General features: G+C 41.5%; 1 protein-coding gene across 12 annotated transcripts in view; it reads right to left on the reverse strand.

The window, feature by feature from the left end:
* LOC144037672 (E3 ubiquitin-protein ligase TRIM39-like) overlaps positions 1 to 12941 on the reverse strand; it is a 74246-nt gene that overhangs the window by 41788 nt on the left and 19517 nt on the right. For 9 of the 12 annotated variants that reach the window (XR_013288991.1, XM_077549325.1, XM_077549324.1 and 6 more), the window contains one exon: positions 7571 to 7744. The gene's annotated coding sequence lies outside the window, so the exon portion shown is untranslated. Of the gene's footprint in view, positions 1 to 7570; positions 7745 to 7835; positions 7922 to 12941 lie in introns of all 12 variants that reach the window. The other 3 variants (XM_077549323.1, XM_077549318.1, XM_077549319.1) reach the window with 2 other exon arrangements.

The following is a 12941-nucleotide window of genomic DNA, read 5'->3' on the forward strand; positions in this document are numbered from 1 at the left end:
TGCGGTCAGCGGTGCGTGAAAGTGCCTCCCGCCACACCCGATGGGCTCTCCGGAGGTGATGCTATATCGATGGGATGGCCATTTCCCCTTCCTGCGAAAGAAACAGGGGCTGGTATCCATAAGCTGACATGAAGGGGGAGCAGTCTGTGGCAGAGGAGACTAGTGATTTGTGGGCATATTCCACCCATGGTAGGTGAGTGGACCAAGACGTAGGGTAACGGCGACAGGCACAGCAAAGAGCAGCCTACAATTCTTGATTGACCCTTTATGTCTGTCCATTTGTTTGTGGGTGATAGCCCGAAAAAAGGCTTGCTGTGGCTCCCAAGGCTGCACAAAATTTCGTCCACACACGGGATATAAACTGGGGGCCTTGGTCCAAGACAATGTCCATGGGGATTCCGTGGACTCGGAAAATATGGCAGGTTAACAAGTTTGCAGTCTCAAGGGCGGACGGCAGCTTTGGCAGGGCGATGAAATGAGCCATTTTAGAGAAACTACACCAATACCACTACAGTCAGTATTACTGTGTTGCCTCGGGAAGCAGGGAGACCAGTAATAAAGTCCAATGACATATGTGACTTCGGACGTGACGGAATGGGTAAAGGTCATAGCAATCCTGCTGGAGATCGATGGGAAGCCTTACTGCAGGCACAAACTGAGCAGGCACTGATGAACTCGACAATGTCCCTCCGCATTCTAGACCACCAAAACTTCTGAGCGATGAGGAAATGAGTGTGTCTCACTGCGGGGTGGCAAGCGACCCGTGAAGCATGTCCCTATTGAAGCACCTCTGTACGCAGATGGTCGGGGACGCACAATCTTCCTTCCGGACCTCCGTCTGGAACTTGAGCAAAGTGGAGGGCTTCTTAGACCTTTCTTCTCCCACCGCAACGCTCCCACCACCCTGTCACTTGGAACAATGGTCTCGTTGCTGGTGTCCTCCACGGCAGGATCATGGATCAAAGACAACGCATCGGGTTTGGTGTTGGAGGAGCCATTTCTGTAAGTTACGGTAAAGTTGAACCGGGCGAGGATCAGCGCCCAACGAGCCTGTCTGGAGTTGAGTCGTTTGATGGTGCGGATGTAGGCCAGGTTCTTGCGATCTGTGAAGACTGTAATTGTTCTGCTCTGCTTGACACTCAGCATTAAGGGTTGGAATTGGGAGGTTAGATCACCATATGATTCCCGAGCGCGGCTGCTGCTCACCGCTCCCTCAGGGAATGGGTCAAATGCGGAGAACGAATTTCGCCCCACTTAGGTGGGTGTAACAATCAGTGGATCTTATCTTATCAACACTAGTGGACATGTGAATAAATCTTTTGAGTTTGATAATGGTGGACTCAGCTTCTGGGCTCCATTTAAACTGCATCTTATTTGACATGAGCCTTCCTTGTCAGAGGTCATGCTCTCTGGCTGTAATTTCGTATGAAGTGCCGATAAAAATTAGCGAAGCCCAAAAACCGCTGGAATTGCTTCCTCGTGGTTGGGGTTGGCCAGTTGATCACTGCTTGGATCTTAGTGGGGTCTGCTCTTAAGTGACGCTTCTCTACAATGAACCCCAGGAATTGCACTGACTCAGAATGGAACTCATATTTCTCGGCCTTCACGTAAAGTCGGTTCTCCAGCAAGCCTTGTAACACCATTCTGACATGGTGACGGTGTTCATTGAGATCTTTGGAAAATATTAAGATAACATCAAGGTTGACAAAACAAAACTGATTGAGCATGTCCTTCAACACATCGTTTATTAACCGTTGACAAACGTCTGTGGCATTAGAGAGCCCAAAGGGCATGACCAGATATTCAAAGTGACCAAACGCAATTTTAAATGCTGTTTTTCACTCATCCCCCTCTTTGATCCTCACTCCGGAGATCTAATTTGGTGAACACTGTTGCTGTCTTTAAGGGAGTGAATGCTGAATCCAATAGCGGTAGTGGGTATTTATCTTTGACCGTAATGTCATTAAGGCCCCGGTAATCTACACACGGACGTTAAGTTTTGTCCTTCTTATCAATGAAGAACCCGGCACCCACCGGCGAAGACGAAGGGCGGATCAAACCGGCAGCTAGTGACTTAGTTATGTACTCGTGTAATGCTTCCTGTTCGGGTTGGGACACCTGCTACAGTTTGGAATTTGGTAATGGGGCATTCGGGATAAGGTTTATAGTGCAGTCATATGGACGATGTGGAGGAATTCAGGAGGAGGCGGAATTCAATGGAGTAGTCCGCAACAGAATAGTCTCCTTGGGCATAATCCATCAGTGTACTTCCAGCCTCCTTGCCCTTGACAGGATGATCAAAGACTCACTTGAATTCAGCTAGGAAAGCCGGAAGCAAAGTATGCAATACTGGTTTGGCATTGCTTACCGCCATAGCCCAAGTTGCTGCTTTACCCGTAAGTAAACTCATCATAAACGCGACTTTGGTATTATCGTGAGAATAGATAAAGGGTTATTGGTCAAAAATTAAAGAGCAGTGTTGAATGAATTCACCGCAAAACCCAGGCTCACCCCCATAGCAAGACGGATGTGGGAGACTCGGTTCGCAAGGTGAGCCCCCCGATGAGTCCCTGGACGAAACGTGCGGATAAATCATCAAACTGGGTTGCTAATGAATTTAGCGCCTCCCTAAACTCAGTCAAGGACTGCTCATGACATCCAACCAACTGTCCCTGGGAGGCCAGGGCATGGCACAGCTTATTTGAGTCTGCGGGATCCATATGGTCGGACGATTCTGTTATGTTCAGGAGTTGGATCCCAAAAACGCAGACACAAATAATAGTTTTGACATTTATTGGTAAAACAAAGCTTCAACTAAAGGTGATGCAATCATCTAGGCTAAGAGTGACATGACAAAGAGAACAAAGGCTCTTGCATCAGCCAGGGCCAAACGCTAAACATGGTATGCCCAGTAAGTTAATAACTAAACGGTTTGCGCGAAACATACTCACGACTAGACGAGGCAGCGAAATCTAGACCAGAAACAACGAGACAAGATCGTGGATCAAGAGACGTGGCGCTAGGTAGTGAAGACATTTAACATTTTCAATTTATATTTTTACTGTTTATGAATTTACTTATAAACATATATTGGACATATAACTGTGTATTGTAATGAATATAACTGTGATGACGTTGTTGTGAAGTATATTGGAACTTTTTCACTCCCTTCCAGCTGGTGAGTTAGGAATGTGATGGGAGTCAAGTTCTCATGGAGATTGGTGTTGTTTTTTCTTATCAACAGGACACAAGGTGTCTGTTTTGGTTTTGTTTTTTCCTCTTTGAATTAGATCAATATAGGACTATAAGTTAGTCTGAATGAGGTGATACTTCTATAGTATGTGAGTGAATGAATTCACAGGAGGAGAATTGAGGTGATCGGACTTTGACCATGGGCGGAAAAGTAAGTGCTGGCAAAGACAACTCATGGTGAAAATAAGGTAAGTATATTCAATTTCAGAAACAATTGAAAAGTATAATTTCTAGAGCCCATGGAATTTGCCATTTAGGTGTGGAAGGAACATTGGGACACCTGGTTGACATTATTTTATGAGACAAGTTGTAAAAATGAACTGCAGGACTGCAGTGTTTATTAAAGGTATAAATATATATATAAATCTCTTCTCAGACTGTTTATGGCCCGGCCGGACATGAGCAGTTTGGGTTAAGATGATGTTGTTTTTAAATGATTTACACTGCTATAATAAAAAACAGCGTAAAAAATACAGAAATTTGATGTATGATAAAAAGCACATTTATGCTAAATCTACAACAGTAAATATCATGGTAAAATATTTGATTAATCATTATCTACTATCATAAGGGCTTCCTAGGAATATTGGATCAGACGAACCCATTTGAAAAAACAAAAACTTCATAAGATATAAAAAGGCTGGACTCCTTTTGAGGGTCATAAAAACAGGCCATTTCCCGCCCCAATGTTCCGCTGGGGGAGTCACACGTTGAGAGGCCCCCAGTAATTAAAGAGATAGTGTCTACATTCTTTAAGCTAACAGATAACCAAACAGATGTTCCTTCAAAAATAAATTATTGTGAATATGTGTGGTTGAAAGTAACTAAACGTGAATGTTTTTTTCCCAGGTGGTTAGGTCCATTTAAGGCCGGCTGGTTCTGGTTCTGGTTCTGGCTCAACGCTGCCACCCAAGGCAACCATCTGATGATCTACGCCCACACCAGTTGGAGCCATCTGACGGATCCAAAACACGACGTTTCCAGTGTCTACCTGACAAGTTGTCCAAGGGGGGGAGCTGCATGCGGAGGAGGTTGCTGAAAGAAGAGTCATTGGAGTGCCTTTTCCATGGGCAAAGATTGGCACAGTTGATTCGCCTGGAAAAGCTGATCAAGTGTCAATCTGCTGTTTGAAGGGGGGAAATCACTCAATGGTGATTTGAGTCACATGCCCCTTTTCATCAATTCACAAGGATAGAGTCACACTGGGAATGAAGTCCCGTGACCTTTCCTGCGATCTCTGGCTGTGAGCCAGGGTTCGGAAAAAGGCTGACAACGCCTCTTCAAAAAAAAAAAAAAAAAAAAAATCAACCAACGCTCAACGGAAGAACTTCTTCTCAAGATGGTTTCGAAGAAGAACTCTGCTACTAATTGCTGCATTGTGACGATTTTTCTCTTGTTAATTGTTGTGCCATTTTGGTTTTTCATGAAACCCCTTGACGTGAGTTTGAATACAACACACCGTGATAAAAGAAATGTTATTTCTACCCAAATTCCATGGATAATGTCCTGGGCGTATAATAACTCAATTGTCCTGACCGTTGCTCCTAACACAAACACATCTGTCAAACTCCCCATTAAATCTTTGAAGGGATTTAGTAGTGGGGGGCCGACGAAGGGGGGCCTTTGGCTCAAGTACTGGTGGTATTTGACAGGTAGTGTTTTACGACTGGACTGGAGCACCTTCATTACCACCCAAAGTGGCCGATACTGGCCGTCAGGTTCCAGTGGGGAGGCAGTTTTCTTTAGCAAGAGAATAACATTGAGTAAAATGGGAAATCAATTCGAATTAACTTTTGTTCTTCCTGAAGGTAATATCCGGCCACCTAATGTAACCATAAATAACACCTTTTGTTATGGCCTAATGCTGTGGGCATGGTTCTCTGGAACTGATCCCTATTTTCCAATTTTAATTTGCATTGATAAAACTATGAGTAAGACAGAACAACCTAAAATGACTAAATACACAATGGAGTCTGGGGTGGAAGCTTTTAGTTTCCAAATTGATGGTGTAGTTGAATGGTTTCGGGCTACAACAGGTCTGTCTGGTGGCAGTAATAATTGGTTACTGTTAGCAAATGCAGCAGCACAGGCTTCCGGAGAAGATTGCGTCTTATGTGTGGGCCCAAGACCTTTATTAAGGGTAATTCCTGCTAAAATAGAGGATAAATGTGTAATGGAACTGATGAATAAAACTGTCCCCAATGATAAATGCTCTAAATGGGATAAAGTTTATCCACTGGTTGATTGGCAAGATACTCAACCTATTTTTTCAAATAAAGTGGCGGATGGTGATTTTTAATGTATTAAAATGTCAGGTACTGGGAAACAATTGGGGAAACTGAACCACACCACTCACTGCATTTCGGCAACAGATGTGGGTCGTAAATTCCAGCCTCAATCCAGAGCTGACATCTGGTGGTGGTGTGGTGATAGCCGAATATTTGATAAATTACCTCTGAATATGAAGGGATATTGTGCTCTCATCACCCTCCTTCTGCCAGTAGATATTTTCCCTACATCGGTTGATAACCTTCTGCAAATTGTTAATACTTGGCAACCAAATTTTTCTCATTCTTTTCAGAGGGCCAAAAGATCCACTTGGCAGGATCAAAATGTTCCCACATACATAGATGCGATTGGAGTGGCACGCGGGGTCCCAGATGAGTATAAGATTGCGGACCAGGTGGCTTCAGGCTTTGAATCTTTGATTTGCTGGTGGTGTACCATTAACAAAAATGTAGATAGGATTAATTATGTACATTACAATGTTCAAAGACTAGGAAATTTGACTCAATCAGGTTTCGAAGCAGTACACGGCCAGTTGTCTGCTACATCTTTAATGGCATTTCAGAATCGTATCGCCCTTGATATGTTACTTGCAGAGAGAGGAGGTGTCTGTTCAATGTTCGGAGAACAATGTTGTACTTTTATTCCTAATAATACTGCACCGGATGGAAGTTTAACCAATGCCATTGAGGGACTCCGAACACTTAAAAAAAAAATGAAAGAGCAGTCCGGTATTGATACGTCAATTTGGGATAACTGGATGGATGCTTTTGGAAGATATAAAAATTTGGTTTCATCAATTTTAATTTCTGTATCCGTATTTGCAGCTTTTTTGACAACTTGCGGTTGTTGCTGCATTCCTTGTTTGAGATCGTTGTGCATGCGGCTTATTGCCACAGCCATTGAAAAGCAAGATGTACAAAACAAGTCGTCTTATATGATGGTAGAATCTGTAACTTCTAAAGCTATGACCGCGGTGGCGACATCAGATGAAGATCCGGCTGGAATTTTTCTCTAGACTATTTCTAAGGGATTTAATGTCTTATTTTGAACAAATATATTTGTTCATTGAGTGACTGAAGACATTTAACATTTTCAATTTATATTTTTACTGTTTATGAATTTACTTATAAACATATATTGGACATATAACTGTGTATTGTAATGAATATAACTGTGATGATGTTGTTGTGAAGTATATTGGAACTTTTTCACTCCCTTCCAGCTGGTGAGATAGGAATGTGATGGGAGTCAAGTTCTCAAGTTCTCATGGAGATAACACTGTTGGGCTTAGGCAGTCTAGGTCTCATGGCATTACCTGTCTAATCATATATTTCCGGCTTGGACGGGGAACTGGAGTAAGCATGTCGGTATATCACTTGTCTGTCTATTATAATTAGTAACCCTTTGTCCAGCCTCAGGGGGAGTATGCTTTTTTCATCTATAAAGCGACTGTGTGTTTTTATATTGACACACTCGAGGCTTAACATCACCTTAGAATGTATTTTCTCTTGTGTCTTTTAGGAGCTCCTAAAATAAATTCTTTGCAAAGAAGGCTTCTTCATCAGATCTCATTTTTCAATTATTTTTGAACACGCAAAGATTACACTTAATATAGTAATCAACTAATACCTTCAGTAGCTAACTATCATTCATTGGGCTGTGGAGGCAAGCGTAGGAATGTGCTATTGCCTTTATAGGTTGCGGATGACTCTCATAGGCTGCTGATTACGTCAGGCATTTGCAACACAAAGGACACAGCACAAATATGACAGTAACTTTTGTTAAAGTGATGTGGTGGTGACACAGTGACCGCTCACATCTCAGTGACACTGATCGACTAGCATGTTGTTGTAGGTATAGGGTTCTATAGCACTGATACTTTATATTAATTTTCACATCTAAGCAGCAGTGGCTTCCGTAGGTAAACTCGGGGTATTTTTGGTGCATTTAGAACATGATGTATAGTAGCTAGCATGTTGTAGCAGGCAGCTAGCAAGGCTAACGCTGAGAAAGCAGACGATAAACATACCTGCAATCGATTGCTTCTGGATTTTCAGCTGACAAAAAGTAGAGAGCACATCTCGGTGTCTTCGGTGAAATTTTTCACGTAAGTCACTGCCGTTTAAATGTACATGCTTGAACCCAAAGGATACATTCCTCTGGAAATTTCCTTCATTCGATCCCGGTCACAACATCGCCAGTCCTATAACGGCAGACAACAAAGCAGCAGAGGTTTGTTGCAACCATAATACATCTGTTAATTATATTTATGGTGAAATAGTGAGTCAGTTCACAAGTTTTGCCTTGTAAGAATCCACTCCCTCAGTCGCGTGCCTGTGTTTCTTGTCCGAAAATCAACTCGCCACGCCCATGCGCTGTTCTAAAAAAATAGTAGTTTCAGCGTAATTGTAAACTGCCCTATTGGAAAAATAAATTAAAATCAACAAGAATATATAAATAAATCTAAATAAATAAATTATTTATCATGTAAATAAATTACATGAGCCAGTCTGATATAGAAAGTGTTGTAGTTAACAAGATCGGTCTGGCATTTTTTAAGAGTCTCAGAATCTAAGGAATTTTTACTCAGTCTTGTCTTGATCTCGGACAGGGCGGACTTGTGATTTTTTTGATTATTTTTTTTAAAATAAAGACCAGTTGAGACCAGGCCAGTACAACTGTAATCAGTGAAAAACACAGAATTGAGGTGGTCGCGTCCTGCCTTCCTGGTGGCGCCTAGACGGGAGACACGGCACCCCCTGAAAACTTAGACAAAATGTCAGAAAACTCTTAAGTACAGCAAATTACTAATTATGTTTGGGTATCCAAAACCATGAGGACTTTATTTGTAAAGCGGCATGTAAGCGGAAACAGTCTGCCAGTGTATCAGGGTTTGGGAGATAGAACTGGTGCTAGCTAGATGTGAGGGTTGTGGCCTGGTGGGAGATATAAACGTCACCATTCGTGTACCGTGGATAATTCTCAAGTTGGTAAATTGTGGACTTTTTTTTCAGAAGTTTGCAAATTAGTAGTGCTTAGGTCTGGGGCTTTTCTAAAGGTTTGTTGGCTAATGCTGGCTAATGTTGACGTTTAGCTAGTTGTGTGGGCTAGTGAGTTGATTACTATTGAGCCGAGTTGGCATGAAAATACTCAACACACAAAATAAACAAATATGTTTAAATCATTTTTGAAGCAGAATTTCATAATATCGGTAATAAAATAAAATAAACATACTGAAAATGAATCTATACTGTATCCACTATCATCCTCACAATAGCTGATGATATATTATTCATTCAATCAAAACTTTATTTAAATCTCATGTGATCATTAAGGGGAAGCCTTCATTTCCATTGATGTCAAGAGGATAGAAGCAAAACAACAGATCCACTATGATTAACATTGAAAATCTCCATTAAAAGATGGTCTGCAATTTTACACACACACCTTTACATTTCTAAAATTGCAGCCTGAAATCACATTACACCAGTAACTTGTGCTTTGCCTCCAGCGCTAGAAATATTATCATCATTCAGCATTCTCATTATGTATTCTCCCATTACTGTACACAGCTTGTGTGAGTATGCCACACGCATGTTTCCAAGTGTGAACACATTGTTAATACATCTTGCCTAAGGCTGTGTGGTGAAGGCAGGGATGTTTGCTGCACACACAGCAAGAATTCAGTGATAGTATTGCTATGTCTGTGTTGTCATAGCCAAACAAACATGGTTAGCATTTATTTAATTTTTGCCCTGTGACATGAGAAATACGCGACAAAATCTGCTGAAAACATACATTTCTATATAATACATCACTAGTATAAATATACACCAATCTCCAAAAATACATGAACAATTAGTTAAAACTGTATTAAGCCTGTGACCCATTGACATCACCATCTTCCACAATAAAGGATTTCCTAATACTACACCCAAATGCTCTGTTTTGAAACAAAATACAGAGGAATCAAGCTTTTTGTAAAACGACATTATTTCATGCACTCTAGTGAATTTGACACCTTTTTTTTCCCATGAATGATGCCACAAACACCTAAACAGTGCTTTACTTCTGTAAAACACTACCACCAACAATGAAAAAGTGTTTTTTGATAGCAAAATACGTTTATTTACATTCAACAGTGTAACAATTTGACAAAACAATTTGGCAAACTATTTACAAATGTGTGGATGTTTCAAATACAGTTTTTCTTTTTGTAACACTCCCCTGCGTGCAAGGGGACGCAGCAGGATTTGCACAAAAGATTAGTTTCACTGCGATGGCCTCTTCGCGTGCAGACGATACACTTTCTTGCCGGCCTTTTTTTCCGGGGAATAGCAAGTATATACTGCAGTGTGTGTTTGGCCATGTTGCCATCAAGTCTACTCTCAGGATCATGATACGGTGACATTACGGTGGTGTTACGTCTGGCTTCCTCATGTCGTTCTGTTCCTATACCGGGTGGTAAGAGATGTTCTGATCCATCGTATCCACTCCATTCATGGTGGCATCGTAGTCCAGAACCAGTGTCTTCTCCGTGATCAGACTGTACCCACTCCTCCGATGAATATGCATTGGACTCGGGGCACTCTTCGTCGTCCGATTGAACGTCCGCCTGAGCAGAAGTGCTTGGTTGTGCTCCGCGTTTTCCGGCGTTAGCATCGCTAGCCGGTGAGGCTTTATGATGTGATCATAGCCGCCGCGTCAACGCTTCCAACTTCGGCGTCAACCTCGGAGTCACCATCATCATCATCGTCGTCATCAATGTGCTCTTTAGCATTGGTCGATGCTTTTCGTCTTTGAAAAAAATGCTCAAGCGTAAGCTGCTTGCAACCGGTCGCCATTATGGCTTCCTCAGCCATTGTCCCCTCAACACTCTAGCTTCGCCTCATGTCTTCTACTGACGCCTACCCAATCTTGTCCAAAGAGAGTCATCGCTGCCATCTAGGGGCCAAAAATAGGCATTATACTAACTAGATCTGCTTGATACTTTCAGCACAGCTGGCCAAGGCTTTCTTCCACCCGTTTCCCCCAACAAAAGAAAAACTTGGTGAACGTCTTTTAACGTCTTTGGCGCTCCTCCGTAGGATTTTACTAAACGTTATTTAACGTTTTTGGCAGTCAAAGAGTGCCCCCTAGCGTGGAAAAATATACACTTATCCCAGCACTTTTGTCCGAGGGCTACGAAAATTGGCAGGCACGTGTAGCACACCGAGACACAAAAAAAAGTGGAAGCCATATCCTGAAATGTACAGGAAGTAAGTTATGAATTTTTGAATGTCCAATTTTGGCCTATTTTTGCACTTTCACTGTGGTCATATTTTTTACCCCTTTGCCAACAGTTTTCATCCGATTGGCTTCAAACTTGGCATGCATCATTTCAAGACCTGGGCCTCAAATTTTCCATCCATCTATCCATCCTTTTTCTTAACCGCTTAGTCCTCACAAGGGTCGCGGGGGGCGCTGGAGCCTATCCAAACTGGTTGAAGGTATCTCTATGACAATATTCAGTTATAAATACAGGGCCACCTAGCCCTTGGGCCCCCCAAAAAAATACCCCACATAAGGTATTTTGTCCAAAATTTGGACACTCTTTTTAAGTGTGATAACTAAGTCATTTATGATTTTTTTATTTTTTTACTTTCCACCATTCAAAATGTTCAGTTACATCAGACCTACCCATACATATGTACTTTTTATTTATTTATTTTAAATTTTTGAAGCCCTCTCTGGACAATAAAAGCAATATTGTGCTGTAGTCAAACCAAAAATGATGTGTATATATGTACTTTAAAAATTGCCAATCAGGGCAACTCATCGCCAAAAAATAAAAAAGGACACTGATTTTTGTGGGTCTTAACATTGACATTGACCAAAACTCATTGAGCTTTGCACACTCATCACACCTGGCCAAAAAATAAATTAAAAAATCCATATGTAAAGTATTTTTTTTAATGCCATTTTCAAATAAATTTGGCTTTGAATGTGCCAGTATCCCAACGTGCCAGTACCCAAATGTGTAATTAACTCAAAGTGGCCCGGGCTGAGAGGGCCTTTTATAGCTGCTCGCAGCTCTAGTTCTATCTGTTTCCATTTTGCAGCAATTAGCATTAGAATATAGCTTGGTTTCATCATTATTCACAAACCTCTTGAAAACACTGGGGAAAAGAGCTTGTTGCAACATGGCCGTGGTTAATCTCTTATGCACTGCTGCCACCTGCTAGCCGTTTTTTGTAATAACTAACATTGCTTTAAGTGACCTCTTCAGGTCAGAGGCTGCATCAAGGCCTTCTGTATGCTCTCGCATAAATAAAATGTATAAATACGTTTTTGGGAGCATGGCAATATTTAAATAGAACGTTTTTGGGAGCAGATGAGTTAATATTAGACATTGAATGAAAAGTCACCTTCTTCGTATTGATTTGCAGATCGTCACTGTTGAGTGATAACCTCTTGCGTCCAAATTTGGTCAATGTCACATATTTTTTTATATACAGTATGTATTTTTACATTATGTTTTCTTTAAAGTGATGTTTTTGGGGATGCTAGGATTCCGCCCAATGCCAGCGAAATGTGTATGCTTCCATTTTTTTTCTACACAAGTGGCACAGATTTTTATCGGTACTCTAGTCGAAAGATTGGAAAACAAATATTGACATATAGGGATGTTTGATGAATTTGATGATAAATCATGCTTTACAGGATTCAAAACTTTCAGATGACAGAAGGTTCGTTCAGAGGCGAGCTGATTGTGCAAAATTTTTGTTTGTTTCCTTTTTTGCATAATGTATGCAGTTAAATTACTATATAACTTATGACATTAATCATAGCATCATGCACATACAATATTGTATGTGTTGAAAGAAAAGTAAGAGGAAGCGAGGAATTATTTGCTACTGTAGCACTTTCTTGACTCAGTGTGCAGCGGAGACAGCACTCAGACAAGGTTCTGAGAACTGCTGATTAACCCTGGCACTCAGTCATAATCACTGCCTCCTCCTCGAGTCAATGAAAATGACAAGGACAGCAATTTTAGCATGAGGACCAATCACAAATTACTCATAATGGATGCTGATTTGTGCTGATCACAGCTCATCACGGCTTCTTGGAATAAAAATATCCACCCAATCGGGTGAGAAGGTCAAACTGAACAGAGGGTTCTATAGATGTGTGCTCATGAAAGGTTATCAAGTTTTGAGATGTAAATACTGTAATCATATTTTACCCAATTCAATCCATTCTATTTCAAACTGTCATGGTTCTGTGCTCTCAGGTCTGCTGTGTTTGCTTATTTGTCCAGTTCCAGGGTGATTGCCTGGCTAGAATTCGGTTAGGGGATGAGTAGAAGATTGCCTTCAAGAGCCATTGGGGCACTTCGACAATGGCGGCCATGACCACCA

This window comes from Vanacampus margaritifer, chromosome 17 (assembly GCF_051991255.1).
Source record: "Vanacampus margaritifer isolate UIUO_Vmar chromosome 17, RoL_Vmar_1.0, whole genome shotgun sequence".
In the NCBI taxonomy this organism is placed as follows: Eukaryota; Metazoa; Chordata; class Actinopteri; order Syngnathiformes; family Syngnathidae; genus Vanacampus; species Vanacampus margaritifer.